Source organism: Salmo salar, chromosome ssa11 (genome assembly GCF_905237065.1).
Source record: "Salmo salar chromosome ssa11, Ssal_v3.1, whole genome shotgun sequence".
In the NCBI taxonomy this organism is placed as follows: domain Eukaryota; kingdom Metazoa; phylum Chordata; class Actinopteri; order Salmoniformes; family Salmonidae; genus Salmo; species Salmo salar.
In genome coordinates this window covers 52,132,650-52,148,900 of record NC_059452.1, presented here as the reverse complement: position 1 = coordinate 52,148,900, position 16,251 = coordinate 52,132,650, and positions in this window count along the sequence as shown.

Sequence of the window (16,251 nt, the reverse complement as noted above, 5' to 3'; positions counted from 1 at the left end):
ATGGGGTGTTGGTGTGTATGGGGTGGTGGTGTGTATAAGGTGGGGGTGTGTATGGGGTGGTGGTGTGTATGGGGTGGTGGTGTGTATGAGGTGTTGGTGTGTATGGGTTGGTGGTGTATATGGGGTGGTGGTGTGTATGGGGTGGTGGTGTGTATAAGGTGGTGGTGTGTATGGGGTGGTGGTGTGTATGGGGTGGTGTTGTGTATGGGGTGGTGGTGTGTATGGGGTGTGTATGGGGTGGTGGTGTGTATGGGTATTTGGTGTGTATGGGGTGTGTATGGGGTGGGGGTGTGTATGGGGTGGGGGTGTGTATGGGGTGGTGGTGTGTATGAGGTGGTGGTTTGTATGGGGTGGTGGTGTATATGGGGTGGTGGTGTGTATGGGGTGGTGGTGTGTATGAGGTGGTGTTGTGTATGGGGTGGTGGTGTGTATGGGGTGTGTATGGGGTGGTGGTGTGTATGGGGAGGTGGTTTGTATGAGGTGGTGGTGTGTATGAGGTGGTGGTGTGTATGAGGTGGTGGTGTGTATGGGGTGTTGGTGTGTATGAGGTGGTGTTGTGTATGAGGTGGTGGTGTGCATGGGGTGGTGGTGTGTATGGGGTGGTGGTGTGTATGGGGTGGTGGTGTGTATGAGGTGGTGATGTGTATGAGGTGGGGGTGTGTATGAGGTGGGGGTGTGTATGGGTAGTGGTGTGTATGGGGTGGTGTGTATGAGGTGGTGGTGTGTATGGGGTGGTGGTGTGTATGGGGTGGTGGTGTGTATGAGGTGGTGGTATGTATGAGGTGGTGGTGTGTATGGGGTGGTGGTGTATATGGGGTGGTGGTGTGTATGGGGTGGTGGTGTGTATGGGGTGGTGGTGTGTATGAGGGGTGGTGTGTATGGGGTGGTTGTGTGTATGGGGTGGTGTTGTGTATGGGGTGGTGGTGTGTATGGGGTGTGTATGGGTTGTTGGTGTGTATGGGGTGGTGGTGTGTATGGGGTGGTGGTGTGTATGTGGAGGTGGTTTGTATGAGGTGGTGGTGTGTATGAGGTGGTGGTGTGTATGGGGAGGTGGTGTGTATGGGGTGGGGGTGTGTATGGGGTGATGGTGTGTATAGGGTGGTGTGTATGAGGTGGTGGTGTGTATGGGGTGGTGGTGTGTATGAGGTGGTGGTGTGTGGGTTGGTGGTGTGTATGGGTTGGTGTGTATGAGGTGGTGGTGTGTATGGGGTTGTGGTGTGTATGGGGTGGTGGTGTGTATGGGTTGGTGGTGTGTATGGAGTGGTTTGTATGGGGTGGTGGTGTGTATGAGGTTGTGTGTATGGGGTGGTGGTGTGTATGGGGTGGTGTGTATGAGGTGGTGGTGTGTATGGGGTGGTGGTGTGTATGGGGTGGTGGTGTGTATGGGGTGGTGGTGTGTATGAGGAGGTGGTGTGTATGAAGAGGTGGTGTGTATGGGGTGGTGGTGTGTATGGGGTGGTGGTGTGTATGAGGTGGTGGTGTGTATGAGGTGGTGGTGTGTATGAGGTGGTGGTGTGTATGGGGTGGTGGTGTGTATGGGGTAGTGGTGTGTATGAGGTGGTAGTGTGTATGGGTTGTTGGTGTGTATAAGATGGTGTGTATGGGGTGGTGGTGTGTATGAGGTGGTGGTGTGAATGAGATGGTGGTGTGTATGGGGTGGTGGTGTGTATGAGGTGGTGGTGTGTATGAGGTTGTGGTGTGTATGGGGTGGTGTGTATGAGGTGGTGGTGTGTATGGGGTGGTGGTGTGTATGGGTTGTTGGTGTGTATGGGGTGTGTATGGGGTGGTGGTGTGTATGGGGTGGGGGTGTGTATGAGGTGGGGGTGTGTATGGGTAGTTGTGTGTATGGGGTGGTGTGTATGAGGTGGTGGTGTGTATGGGGTGGTGGTGTGTATGGGGTGGTGTTGTGTATGAGGTGGTGGTGTGTATGGGGTGGTGGTGTGTATGGGGTGGTGGTGTGTATGGGGTGGTGTTGTGTATGGGGTGGTGGTGTGTATGGGGTGTGTATGGGTTGTTGGTGTGTATGGGGTGTGTATGGGGTGGTGGTGTGTATGGGGTGGTGGTGTGTATGGGGAGGTGGTTTGTATGAGGTGGTGGTGTTTATGTGGTGGTGGTGTGTATGGGGTGGTGGTGTGTATGGGGTGGTGTTGTGTATGAGGTGGTGGTGTGCATGGGGTGGTGGTGTGTATGGGGTGGTGGTGTGTATGGGGAGGTGGTTTGTATGAGGTGGTGGTTTGTATGGGTGGTGGTGTATATGGGGTGGTTGTGTGTATGGGGTGGTGTTGTGTATGGGGTGGTGGTGTGTATGGGGTGTGTATGGGTTGTTGGTGTGTATGGGGTGTGTATGGGGTGGTGGTGTGTATGGGGTGGTGGTGTGTATGGGTTGGTGGTGTGTATTGAGTGGTTTGTATGGGGTGGTGGTGTGTATGAGGTTGTGTGTATGGGGTGGTGGTGTGTATGGGGTGGTGTGTATGAGGTGGTGGTGTGTATGGGGTGGTGGTGGGTATGGGGTGGTGGTGTGTATGGGGTGGTGGTGTGTATGATGAGGTGGTGTGTATGAGGAGGTGGTGTGTATGGGGTGGTGGTGTGTATGGGGTGGTGGTGTGTATGGGGTGGTGGTGTGTATGAGGTGGTGGTGTGTATGAGGTGGTGGTGTGTATGAGGTGGTGGTGTGTATGGGGTCTTGGTGTGTATGGGGTGGTGGTGTGTATGGGGTGGTGGTGTGTATGAGGTGGTAGTGTGTATGGGTTGTTGGTGTGTATGAGATGGTGGTGTGTATGGGGTGGTGGTGTGTATGAGGTGGTGGTGTGTATGAGGTGGTGGTGTGTATGGGGTGGTGGTGTGTATGGGGTGGTGTGTATGGGGTGGTGGTGTGTATGGGTTGGTGGTGTGTATGGGGTGGTGGTGTGTATGGGGAGGTGGTGTGTATGAGGTGGTGGTGTGTATGAGGTGGTGGTGTGTATGAGGTGGTGGTGTGTATGGGGAGGTGTTGTGTATGGGGTGGGGGTGTGTATGGGGTGTTGGTGTGTATGGGGCGGTGTTGTGTATGAGGTGGTGGTGTGCATGGGGTGGTGGTGTGTATGGGGTGGTGGTGTGTATGGGGTGGTGGTGTGTATGAGGTGGTGGTGTGTATAAGGTGTGTATGGGGTGTGTATGGGGTGGTGGTGTGTATGGGGTGGTGGTATGTATGGGGTGGTGGTGTGTATGGGTGGGGGTGTGTATGGGGTGGTGGTGTGTATGAGGTGGTGGTGTGTATGAGGTGTGTATGGGGTGGTGGTGTGTATGGGTGGTGGTGTGTATGGGGTGTCTATTGGGTGGTGGTGTGTATGAGGTGGTGGTGTGTATGGGGTGGTGGTGTGTATGAAGTGGTGGTGTGTATGGGGTGGTGGTGTGTATGAGGTGTGTATGGGATGGTGGTGTGTATGGGGTGGTGGTGTGTATGGGGTGGTGGTGTGTATGAGGTGGGGGTGTGTATGGGGAGGTGGTGTGTATGGGGTGGGGGTGTGTATCGGCTGGTGGTGTGTATGAGGTGTGTATGGGGTGGTGGTGTGTATGGGGTGGTAGTGTGTATGAGGTGGTGGTGTGTATGGGGTGGTGGTGTGTATGGGGTGGTGGTGTGTATGGGGTGGTGGTGTGTATGAGGTGGTGGTGTGTATGGGTGGTGGTGTGTATGGGTGGTGGTGTGTATGGTGTGGTTGTGTGTATGGGGTGGTGTTGTGTATGGGGTGTTGGTGTGTATGGGGTGTGTATGGGGTGGTGGTGTGTATGGGTTGTTGGTGTGTATGGGGTGTGTATGGGGTGGTGGTGTGTATGGGGTGGTGGTGTCTATGGGGCGGTGGTTTGTATGAGGTGGTGGTGTGTATGAGGTGGTGGTGTGTATGAGGTGGTAGTGTATATGGGGAGGTGGTGTGTATGAGGTGGTGGTGTGTATGGGGTGGTGGTGTGTATGGGGTGGTGGTGTGTATGGGGTGGTGGTGTGTATGAGGTGGTGGTGTTTATGGGTGGTGGTGTGTATGGGGTGGTGGTGTGTATGGGGTGGTGGTGTGTATGGGGTGGTGGTGTGTATGGGGTGTGTATGGGTTGTTGGTGTGTATGGGGTGGTGGTGTGTATGGGGTGGTGGTGTGTATGGGGAGGTGGTTTGTATGGGTGGTGGTGTGTATGGGGTGGTGGTGTGTATGGGGAGGTGGTGTGTATGGGGTGGGGGGTGTGTATGGGGTGTTGGTGTGTATGGGGTGGTGGTGTGTATAGGGTGGTGTGTATGGGGTGGTGGTGTGTATGGGGTGGTGGTGTGTATGGGGTGGTGGTGTGTGGGTTGGTGGTGTGTATGGGTTGGTGTGTATGGGGTGGTGGTGTGTATGGGGTGGTGGTGTGTATGGGGTGGTGGTGTGTATGGGTTGGTGGTGTGTATGGAGTGGTTTGTATGGGGTGGTGGTGTGTATGAGGTTGTGTGTATGGGTTGGTGGTGTGTATGGGGGTGGTGTGTATGAGGTGGTGGTGTGTATGGGGTGGTGGTGTGTATGGGGTGGTGGTGTGTATGCGGGTGGTGTGTATGAAGTGGTGGTGTGTATGGGGTGGTGGTGTGTATGGGGTGGTGGTGTGTATGGGGTGGTGGTGTGTATGAGGTGGTGGTGTGTATGGGGTGGTGGTCTGTATGGGGAGGTGTTGTGTATGGGGTGGGGGTGTGTATGGGGTGTTGGTGTGTATGGGGCGGTGTTGTGTATGAGGTGGTGGTGTGCATGGGGTGGTGGTGTGTATGGGGTGGTGGTGTGTATGGGGTGGTGGTGTGTATGGGTGGTGGTGTGTATAAGGTGTGTATGGGGTGTGTATGGGGTGGTGGTGTGTATGGGGTGGTGGTGTGTATGGGGTGGTGGTGTGTGTGGGTGGCGGTGTGTATGGGGTGGTGGTGTGTATGAGGTGGTGGTGTGTATGGGTGTGTATGGGGTGGTGGTGTGTATGGGTGGTGGTGTGTATGGGGTGTCTATTGGGTGGTGGTGTGTATGGGGTGGTGGTGTGTATGGGGTGGTGGTGTGTATGAAGTGGTGGTGTGTATGGGGTGGTGGTGTGTATGAGGTGTGTATGGGATGGTGGTGTGTATGGGGTGGTGGTGTGTATGGGGTGGTGGTGTGTATGAGGTGGGGGTGTGTATGGGGAGGTGGTGTGTATGGGGTGGGGGTGTGTATCGGCTGGTGGTGTGTATGAGGTGTGTATGGGGTGGTGGTGTGTATGGGGTGGTAGTGTGTATGAGGTGGTGGTGTGTATGGGGTGGTGGTGTATATAGGGTGGTGGTGTGTATGGGGTGGTGGTGTGTATGAGGTGGTGGTGTGTATGTATGGTGGTGTGTATGGGTGGTGGTGTGTATGGGGTGGTGGTGTGTATGGGGTGGTGTTGTGTATGGGGTGGTGGTGTGTATGGGGTGTGTATGGGGTGGTGGTGTGTATGGGTTGTTGGTGTGTATGGGGTGTGTATGGGGTGGTGGTGTGTATGGGGTGGTGGTGTGTATGGGGCGGTGGTTTGTATGGGGTGGTGGTGTGTATGAGGTGGTGGTGTGTATGAGGTGGTGGTGTATATGGGGAGGTGGTGTGTATGAGGTGGTGGTGTGTATGGGGTGGTGGTGTGTATGGGGTGGTGGTGTGTATGGGGTGGTGGTGTGTATGGGGTGGTGGTGTGTATGGGTGTGGGTGTGTATGAGGTGGTGGTGTGTATGGGGTGTTGGTGTGTATGGGGTGGTGGTGTGTATGGGGTGGTGGTGTGTATGGGTGGTGGTGTGTATGGGGTGGTGGTGTGTATGGGGTGGTGGTGTGTATGGGGTGGTGGTGTGTATGAGGTGGGGGTGTGTATGGGGTGGTGGTGTGTATGGGGTGGTGGTGTGTATGAGGTGGTGGTGTGTATGGGGTGGTGGTGTGTATGGGGTGGTGGTGTGTATGGGGTGGTGGTGTGTATGGGGTGGTGGTGTGTATGGGGTGGTGGTGTGTATGGGGTGGTGTTGTGTATGGGGTGGTGGTGTGTATGGGGTGTGTATGGGGTGGTGGTGTGTATGGGTGTTTGGTGTGTATGGGGGTGTGTCTGGGGTGGGGGTGTGTATGAGGTGGGGGTGTGTATGGGGTGGTGGTGTGTATGGGGTGGTGGTGTGTATGGGGTGGTGGTGTGTATGGGGTGGTGGTGTGTATGGGGTGGTGGTGTGTATGGGGTGGTGGTGTGTATGGGTGGTGGTGTGTATGGGGTGGTGGTGTGTATAGGGTGGTTGTGTGTATGGGGTGGTGGTGTGTATGGGGGTGGTGGTGTGTATGGGTGGTGTTGTGTATGGGGTGGTGGTGTGTATGGGGGTGTGTATGGGGTGGTGGTGTGTATGGGGAGAGTGGTTTGTATGGGTGGTGGTGTGTATGGGTGGTGGTGTGTATGGGTGGTGGTGTGTATGGGGAGGTGTTGTGTATGGGGTGGGGGTGTGTATGGGGTGTTGGTGTGTATGGGGTGGTGTTGTGTATGAGGTGGTGGTGTGCATGGGGTGGTGGTGTGTATGGGGTGGTGGTGTGTATGGGGTGGTGGTGTGTATGGGTGGTGGTGTGTATGGGTGGGGGTGTGTATGAGGTGGGGGTGTGTATGGGTAGTGGTGTGTATGGGGTGGTGTGTATGAGGTGGTGGTGTGTATGGGGTGGTGGTGTGTATGGGGTGGTGGTGTGTATGAGGTGGTGGTGTGTATGGGGTGGTGGTGTGTATGGGGTGGTGGTGTGTATGGGGTGGTGGTGTGTATGGGGTGGTGGTGTGTATGAGGTGGTGGTTTTTATGGGTGGTGGTGTGTATGGGGTGGTTGTGTGTATGGGGTGGTGTTGTGTATGGGGTGGTGGTGTGTATGGGGTGTGTATGGGTTGTTGGTGTGTATGGGGTGGTGGTGTGTATGGGGTGGTGGTGTGTATGTGGAGGTGGTTTGTATGAGGTGGTGGTGTGTATGAGGTGGTGGTGTGTATGGGGAGGTGGTGTGTATGGGGTGGGGGTGTGTATGGGGTGTTGGTGTGTATGGGGTGATGGTGTGTATAGGGTGGTGTGTATGAGGTGGTGGTGTGTATGGGGTGGTGGTGTGTATGAGGTGGTGGTGTGTGGGTTGGTGGTGTGTATGGGTTGGTGTGTATGAGGTGGTGGTGTGTATGGGGTGGTGGTGTGTATGGGGTGGTGGTGTGTATGGGTTGGTGGTGTGTATGGAGTGGTTTGTATGGGGTGGTGGTGTGTATGAGGTTGTGTGTATGGGGTGGTGGTGTGTATGGGGTGGTGTGTATGAGGTGGTGGTGTGTATGGGGTGGTGGTGTGTATGGGGTGGTGGTGTGTATGAGGAGGTGGTGTGTATGAAGAGGTGGTGTGTATGGGGTGGTGGTGTGTATGGGGTGGTGGTGTGTATGAGGTGGTGGTGTGTATGAGGTGGTGGTGTGTATGGGGTGGTGGTGTGTATGGGGTGGTGGTGTGTATGGGGTGGTGGTGTGTATGGGGTGGTGGTGTGTATGAGGTGGTAGTGTGTATGGGTTGTTGGTGTGTATGAGATGGTGTGTATGGGGTGGTGGTGTGTATGAGGTGGTGGTGTGAATGAGATGGTGGTGTGTATGGGGTGGTGGTGTGTATGAGGTGGTGGTGTGTATGAGGTTGTGGTGTGTATGGGGTGGTGTGTATGGGTGGTGGTGTGTATGGGGTGGTGGTGTGTATGGGTTGTTGGTGTGTATGGGGGTGTGTATGGGGTGGTGGTGTGTATGAGGTGGGGGGTGTGTATGGGTGGGGGTGTGTATGGGTAGTGTGTGTTGGGTGGTGTGTATGGGGTGGTGGTGTGTATGGGGTGGTGGTGTGTATGGGGTGGTGGTGTGTATGGGTGGTGCTGTGTTGGGGTGGTGGTGTGTATGGGGTGGTGGTGTGTATGGGGGTGGTGTTGTGTATGGGGTGGTGGTGTGTATGGGGTGTGTATGGGTTGTTGGTGTGTATAGGGGTGTGTATGGGGTGGTGGTGTGTATGGGGTGGTGGTGTGTATGGGGTGGTGGTTTGTTGGGTGGTGGTGTGTATGGGGTGGTGGTGTGTATGGGGTGGTGGTGTGTATGGGGTGGTGTTGTGTATGGGTGGTGGTGTGTATGGGGTGGTGGTGTGTATGGGGTGGTGGTGTGTATGGGGTGGTGGTGTGTATGAGGTGGTGGTGTGTATGGGGTGGTGGTGTGTATGGGGTGGTGGTGTGTATGGGGTGGTGTTGTGTATGGGGTGGTGGTGTGTATGGGGTGTGTATGGGTTGTTGGTGTGTATGGGGTGTGTATGGGGTGGTGGTGTGTATGGGGTGGTGGTGTGTATGGGGTGGTGGTGTGTATTGGGTGGTTGTGTATGGGGTGGTGGTGTGTATGGGGTGGTGTGTATGGGGTGGTGGTGTGTATGGGGGTGGTGTGTATGGGGTGGTGGTGTGTATGGGGTGGTGGTGGGTATGGGGTGGTGGTGTGTATGGGGTGGTGGTGTGTATGGTGGGTGGTGTGTATAGGGGTGGTGTGTATGGGGTGGTGGTGTGTTTGGGGTGGTGGTGTGTATGGGGTGGTGGTGTGTATGGGGTGGTGGTGTGTATGGGGTGGTGGTGTGTATGGGGTGGTGGTGTGTATGGGGTGGTGGTGTGTATGGGGTGGTGGTGTGTATGGGGTGGTGGTGTGTATGGGGTTGGTGGTGTGTATGAGGTGGTGTGTATGGGGTGGTGGTGTGTATGGGGTGGTGGTGTGTATGGGGTGGTGGTGTGTATGGGGTGGTGGTGTGTATGAGGTGGTGGTGTGTATGGGGTGGTGGTGTGTATGGGGGGTGGTGTGTATGGGGTGGTGGTGTGTATGGGTTGGTGGTGTGTATGGGGTGGTGGTGTGTATGGGGTGGTGGTGTGTATGGGGTGGTGGTGTGTATGGGGAGGTGGTTTGTATGGGGTGGTGGTGTGTATGGGGTGGTGGTGTGTATGGGGTGGTGGTGTGTATGGGGAGGTGTTGTGTATGGGGTGGGTGGTGTGTATGGGGGTGTTGGTGTGTATGGGGCGGTGGTGTGTATGAGGTGGTGGTGTGCATGGGGTGGTGGTGTGTATAAGGTGGTGGTGTGTATGGGGTGGTGGTGTGTATGGGTGGTGGTGTGTATGAGGTGTGTATGGGGTGTGTATGGGGGTGGTGGTGTGTATGGGGTGGTGGTGTGTATGGGGTGGTGGTGTGTATGGGTGGGGGTGTGTATGGGGTGGTGGTGTGTATGGGGTGGTGGTGTGTATGAGGTGTGTATGGGGTGGTGGTGTGTATGGGTGGTGGTGTGTATGGGGGTGTGTATTGGGTGGTGGTGTGTATGGGGTGGTGGTGTGTATGGGGTGGTGGTGTGTATGAGGTGGTGGTGTGTATGGGGTGGTGGTGTGTATGAGGTGTGTATGGGGTGGTGGTGTGTATGGGGTGGTGGTGTGTATGGGGTGGTGGTGTGTATGGGGTGGGGGTGTGTATGGGGTGGTGGTGTGTATGGGGTGGTGGTGTGTATCGGGTGGTGGTGTGTATGAGGTGTGTGTGGGGTGGTGGTGTGTATGGGGTGGTGGTGTGTTGGGGTGGTGGTGTGTATGGGGTGGTGGTGTGTATGGGGTGGTGGTGTGTATGGGGTGGTGGTGTGTATGGGGTGGTGGTGTGTATGGGGTGGTGGTGTGTATGGGTGGTGGTGTGTATGGGTGGTGGTGTGTATGGGGTGGTTGTTGTTGGGGTGGTGGTGTGTATGGGGTGGTGGTGTGTATGGTGTGTTGGGGTGGTGGTGTGTATGGGTTGTTGGTGTGTATGGGTGTGTATGGGGTGGTGGTGTGTATGGGTGGTGGTGTGTATGGGGCGGTGGTGTGTATGGGGTGGTGGTGTGTATGGGGTGGTGGTGTGTATGGGGGTGGTGGTGTGTATGGGGTGGTGGTGTGTATGGGGTGGTGGTGTGTATGGGGTGGTGGGTGTGTATGGGGTGGTGGTGTGTATGGGGTGGTGGTGTGTATGGGGTGGTGGTGTGTATGAGGGTGGTGGTGTGTATGGGGTGGTGGTGTGTATGGGGTGGTGGTGTGTATGGGGTGGTGGTGTGTATGGGGTGGTGGTGTGTATGGGGTGGTGGTGTGTATGGGGTGGTGGTGTGTATGGGGTGGTGGTGTGTATGGGGTGGTGGTGTGTATGGGGTGGTGGTGTGTATGGGGGTGTGTATGGGGTGGTGGTGTGTATGGGGTGGTGGTGTGTATGGGGGGTGGTGTGTATGGGGTGGTGGTGTGTATGGGGTGGTGGTGTGTATGGGGAGGTGGTGTGTATGGGGTGGTGGTGTGTGGGGTGGTGGTGTGTATGGGGTGGTGTGTGGGTGGTGGTGTGTATGGGGTGGTGGTGTGTATGGGGTGGTGGTGTGTATGGGGTGGTGGTGTGTATGGTGGTGTTGTTGGGGTGGTGGTGTGTATGGGGTGGTGTGTGTGGGGTGGTGGTGTGTATGGGGTGGTGTGTATGAGGTGGTGGTGTGTATGGGGTGGTGGTGTGTATGGGGTGGTGGTGTGTATGGGGTGGTGGTGTGTATGGGGTGGTGGTGTGTATGGGGTGGTGGTGTGTATGGGGTGGTGGTGTGTATGGGGTGGTGGTGTGTATGGGGTGGTGGTGTGTATGGGGTGGTGGTGTGTATGGTGGTGTGTATGGGTTGGTGGTGTGTATGGGGGTGTGTATGGGGTGGTGGTGTGTATGGGGTGGTGGTGTGTATGGGGTGGTGGTGTGTATGGGTGGTGGTGTGTATGGGGTGGTGGTGTGTATGGGGTGGTGGTGTGTATGGGGTGGTGGTGTGTATGGGGTGGTGGTGTGTATGGGGTGGTGGTGTGTATGGGGTGGTGGTGTGTATGGGGTGGTGGTGTGTATGGGGTGGTGGTGTGTATGGGGTGGTGGTGTGTATGGGGTGGTGGTGTGTATGGGGTGGTGGTGTGTATGGGGTGGTGGTGTGTATGGGGTGGTGGTGTGTATGGGGTGGTGGTGTGTATGGGGTGGTGGTGTGTATGGGGTGGTGGTGTGTATGGGGTGGTGGTGTGTATGGGGTGGTGGTGTGTATGGGGTGGTGGTGTGTATGGGGTGGTGGTGTGTATGGGGTGGTGGTGTGTATGGGGTGGTGGTGTGTATGGGGTGGTGGTGTGTATGGGGTGGTGGTGTGTATGGGGTGGTGGTGTGTATGGGGTGGTGGTGTGTATGGGGGTGGTGGTGTGTATGGGTGTTGGGGGTGGTGGTGTGTATGGGGGTGGTGGTGTGTATGGGGTGGTGGTGTGTATGGGGTGGTGGTGTGTATGGGGTGGTGGTGTGTATGGGTGGTGGTGTGTATGGGGTGGTGGTGTGTATGGGGTGGTGGTGTGTATGGGGTGGTGGTGTGTATGGGGTGGTGGTGTGTATGGGGTGTGTATGGGGTGGTGGTGTGTATGGGTTGTTGGTGTGTTGGGGGTGTGTATGGGGTGGTGGTGTGTATGGGGTGGTGGTGTGTATGGGGCGGTGGTGTGTATGAGGTGGTGGTGTGTATGGGGTGGTGGTGTGTATGGGGTGGTGGTGTGTATGAGGTGGTGGTGTGGATGGGGTGGTGGTGTGTATGGGGTGGTGGTGTGTATGGGGTGGTGGTGTGTATGGGGTGGTGGTGTGTATGAGGGTGGTGGTGTGTATGGGGTGGTGGTGTGTATGGGGTGGTGGTGTGTATGGGGTGGTGGTGTGTTTGGGGTGGGGGTGTGTTTGGGGTGGGGGTGTGTATGGGGTGGTGGTGTGTATGGGGTGGTGGTGTGTATGGGGTGGTGGTGTGTATGGGGTGGTGGTGTGTATGGGGTGGTGGTGTGTATGAGGTGGTGTGTATGGGGTGGTGGTGTGTATGGGGTGGTGGTGTGTATGAGGTGGTGGTGTGTATGGGGTGGTGGTGTGTATGGGGTGGTGGTGTGTATGGGGTGGTGGTGTGTATGGGGTGGTGGTGTGTATGGGGTGGTGGTGTGTATGGGGTGGTGGTGTGTATGGGGTGGTGGTGTGTATGGGGGTGGTGGTGTGTATGGGGTGGTGGTGTGTATGGGGTGGTGGTGTGTATGGGGTGGTGGTGTGTATGGGGTGGTGGTGTGTATGGGGTGGTGGTGTGTATGGGGTGGTGGTGTGTATGGGGTGGTGGTGTGTATGGGGTAGTGGTGTGTATGGGGTGGTGGTGTGTATGGGGTGGTGGTGTGTATGGGGTGGTGGTGTGTATGGGGTGGTGGTGTGTATGGGGTGGTGGTGTGTATGGGGTGGTGGTGTGTATGGGGTGGTGGTGTGTATGGGGTGGTGGTGTGTATGGGGTGGTGGTGTGTATGGGGTGGTGGTGTGTATGGGGTGGTGGTGTGTATGGGGTGGTGGTGTGTATGGGGTGGTGGTGTGTATGGGGTGGTGGTGTGTATGGGGTGGTGGTGTGTATGGGGTGGTGGTGTGTATGGGGTGGTGGTGTGTATGGGGTGGTGGTGTGTATGGGTGGTGGGTGTGTATGGGGTGGTGGTGTGTATGGGGTGGTGGTGTGTATGGGGGGTGTGTATGGGGTGGTGGTGTGTATGGGTGGTGGTGTGTATGGGGTGGTGGTGTGTATGGGGTGGTGGTGTGTATGGGGTGGTGGTGTGTATGGGGTGGTGTGTATGGGGTGGTGGTGTGTATGGGGTGGTGGTGTGTATGGGGTGGTGGTGTGTATGGGGGGTGGTGTGTATGGGGTGGTGGTGTGTATGGGGTGGTGGTGTGTATGGGGTGGTGGTGTGTATGGGGTGGTGGTGTGTATGGGGTGGTGGTGTGTATGGGGTGGTGGTGTGTATGGGGTGTGGTGTGTATGGGGTGGTGGTGTGTATGGGGTGGTGGTGTGTTGGGGGTGGTGGTGTGTATGGGGTGGTGGTGTGTATGGGTGGTGGTGTGTATGGGGTGGTGGTGTGTATGGGGTGGTGGTGTGTATGGGGTGGTGGTGTGTATGGGTGGTGGTGTGTATGGGGTGGTGGTGTGTATGGGGTGGTGGTGTGTATGGGGTGGTGGTGTGTATGGGGGTGGTGGTGTGTATGGGGTGGTGTGTATGGGGGTGGTGGTGTGTATGGGGTGGTGGTGTGTTGGGGTGGTGGTGTGTATGGGGTGGTGGTGTGTATGGGGTGGTGGTGTGTATGGGGTGGTGGTGTGTATGGGGTGGTGGTGTGTATGGGGTGGTGGTGTGTATGGGGGTGGTGGTGTGTATGGGGTGGTGGTGTGTATGAGGTGGTGGTGTGTATGGGGTGGTGGTGTGTATGGGGTGGTGGTGTGTATGGGGTGGTGGTGTGTATGGGGTGGTGGTGTGTATGGGGTGGTGGTGTGTATGGGGTGGTGGTGTGTATGGGGTGGTGGTGTGTATGGGTGGTGGTGTGTATGGGGTGGTGGTGTGTATGGGGTGGTGGTGTGTATGGGGTGGTGGTGTGTATGGGGTGGTGGTGTGTTTGGGGTGGTGGTGTGTATGGGGTGGTGGTGTGTATGGGGTGGTGGTGTGTTTGGGGTGGTGGTGTGTATGAGGTGGTGGTGTGTATGGGGTGGTGGTGTGTATGGGGTGGTGGTGTGTATGGGGTGGTGTGTTGGGGGGTGGTGTGTATGGGGTGGTGGTGTGTATGGGTGGTGGTGTGTATGGGGTGGTGGTGTGTATGGGGTGGTGGTGTGTATGGGGTGGTGGTGTGTATGGGGTGGTGGTGTGTATGGGGTGGTGGTGTGTATGGGGGTGGTGTGTATGGGGTGGTGGTGTGTATGGGGTGGTGGTGTGTATGGGGTGGTGGTGTGTATGGGTGGTGGTGTGTATGGGGTGGTGGTGTGTTGGGGTGGTGGTGTGTATGGGGTGGTGGTGTGTATGGGGTGGTGGTGTGTATGGGGTGGTGGTGTGTATGGGGTGGTGGTGTGTATGGGGTGGTGGTGTGTATGGGGTGGTGGTGTGTATGGGTGGTGGTGTGTATGGGGTGGTGGTGTGTATGGGGTGGTGGTGTGTATGGGTGGTGGTGTGTATGGGGTGGTGGTGTGTATGGGGTGGTGGTGTGTATGGGGTGGTGGTGTGTATGGGTGGTGGTGTGTATGGGGTGGTGGTGTGTATGGGGTGGTGGTGTGTATGGGGTGGTGGTGTGTATGGGGTGGTGGTGTGTATGGGGTGGTGGTGTGTGTGGGGTGGTGGTGTGTATGGGGTGGTGGTGTGTATGGGGTGGTGGTGTGTATGGGGTGGTGGTGTGTATGGGGTGGTGGTGTGTATGGGGTGGTGGTGTGTATGGGGTGGTGGTGTGTATGGGGTGGTGGTGTGTATGGGGTGGTGGTGTGTATGGGGTGGTGGTGTGTATGGGGTGGTGGTGTGTATGGGGTGGTGGTGTGTATGGGGTGGTGGTGTGTATGGGGTGGTGGTGTGTATGGGGTGGTGGTGTATGGGGGTGGTGGTGTGTATGGGGTGGTGGTGTGTATGGGGTGGTGGTGTGTATGGGGTGGTGGTGTGTATGGGGTGGTGGTGTGTATGGGGTGGTGGTGTGTATGGGGTGTGTATGGGGTGGTGGTGTGTATGGGGTGGTGGTGTGTATGGGGTGGTGGTGTGTATGGGGGTGGTGGTGTGTATGGGGTGGTGGTGTGTATGGGGTGGTGGTGTGTATGGGGTGGTGGTGTGTATGGGGTGGTGGTGTGTATGGGGTGGTGGTGTGTATGGGGTGGTGGTGTGTATGGGGTGGTGGTGTGTATGGGGTGGTGGTGTGTATGGGTGGTGTGTGTATGGGGTGGTGGTGTGTATGGGGTGGTGGTGTGTATGGGGTGGTGGTGTGTATGGGGTGGTGGTGTGTATGGGGTGGTGGTGTGTATGGGTGGTGGTGTGTATGGGGTGGTGGTGTGTATGGGGTGGTGGTGTGTATGGGGTGGTGGTGTGTATGGGGTGGTGGTGTGTATGGGGTGGTGGTGTGTATGGGGTGGTGGTGTGTATGGGGTGGTGGTGTGTATGGGGTGGTGGTGTGTATGGGGTGGTGGTGTGTATGGGGTGGTGGTGTGTATGGGGTGGTGGTGTGTATGGGGTGGTGGTGTGTATGGGGTGGTGGTGTGTATGAGGGTGGTGGTGTGTATGGGGTGGTGGTGTGTATGGGGTGGTGGTGTGTATGGGGTGGTGGTGTGTATGGGGTGGTGGTGTGTATGGGGTGGTGTGTATGGGGTGGTGGTGTGTATGGGGGTGGTGGTGTGTATGGGGTGGTGTGTGTGGGGTGGTGGTGTGTATGGGGTGGTGGTGTGTATGGGGTGGTGGTGTGTATGAGGTGGTGGTGTGTATGGGGTGGTGGTGTGTATGGGGTGGTGGTGTGTATGGGGTGGTGGTGTGTATGGGGTGGTGGTGTGTATGGGGTGGTGGTGTGTATGGGGTGGTGGTGTGTATGGGGTGGTGGTGTGTATGGGGTGGTGGTGTGTATGGGGTGGTGGTGTGTATGGGGTGGTGGTGTGTATGGGGTGGTGGTGTGTATGGGGTGGTGGTGTGTATGGGGTGGTGGTGTGTATGGGTGGTGGTGTGTATGGGGTGGTGGTGTGTGTGGGGTGGTGGTGTGTATGGGGTGGTGGTGTGTATGGGGTGGTGGTGTGTATGGGGTGGTGGTGTGTATGGGGTGGTGGTGTGTATGGGGTGGTGGTGTGTATGGGGTGGTGGTGTGTATGGGGTGGTGTGTGTGTTGGGGTGGTGGTGTGTATGGGGTGGTGGTGTGTATGGGGTGGTGGTGTGTATGGGTGGTGGTGTGTATGGGGTGGTGGTGTGTATGGGGTGGTGGTGTGTATGGGGTGGTGGTGTGTATGGGGTGGTGGTGTGTATGGGGGTGTGTATGGGGTGGGGTGTGTATGGGGGTGGTGGTGTGTTGGGGTGGTGGTGTGTATGGGGTGGTGGTGTGTATGGGGTGGTGGTGTGTATGGGGTGGTGGTGTGTATGGGGTGGTGTGTTGTTGGGTGGTGGTGTGTATGGGGGGTGGTGTGTATGGGGTGGTGGTGTGTATGGGGTGGTGGTGTGTATGGGGTGGTGGTGTGTATGGGGTGGTGGTGTGTATGGGGTGGTGGTGTGTATGGGGTGGTGGTGTGTATGGGGGTGTGTATGGGGTGGTGGTGTGTATGGGGTGGTGGTGTGTATGGGGTGGTGGTGTGTATGGGGTGGTGGTGTGTGTGGGGTGGTGGTGTGTATGGGGTGGTGGTGTGTATGGGGTGGTGGTGTGTATGGGGTGGTGGTGTGTATGGGGTGGTGGTGTGTATGGGGTGGTGGTGTGTATGGGGTGGTGGTGTGTATGGGGTGGTGGT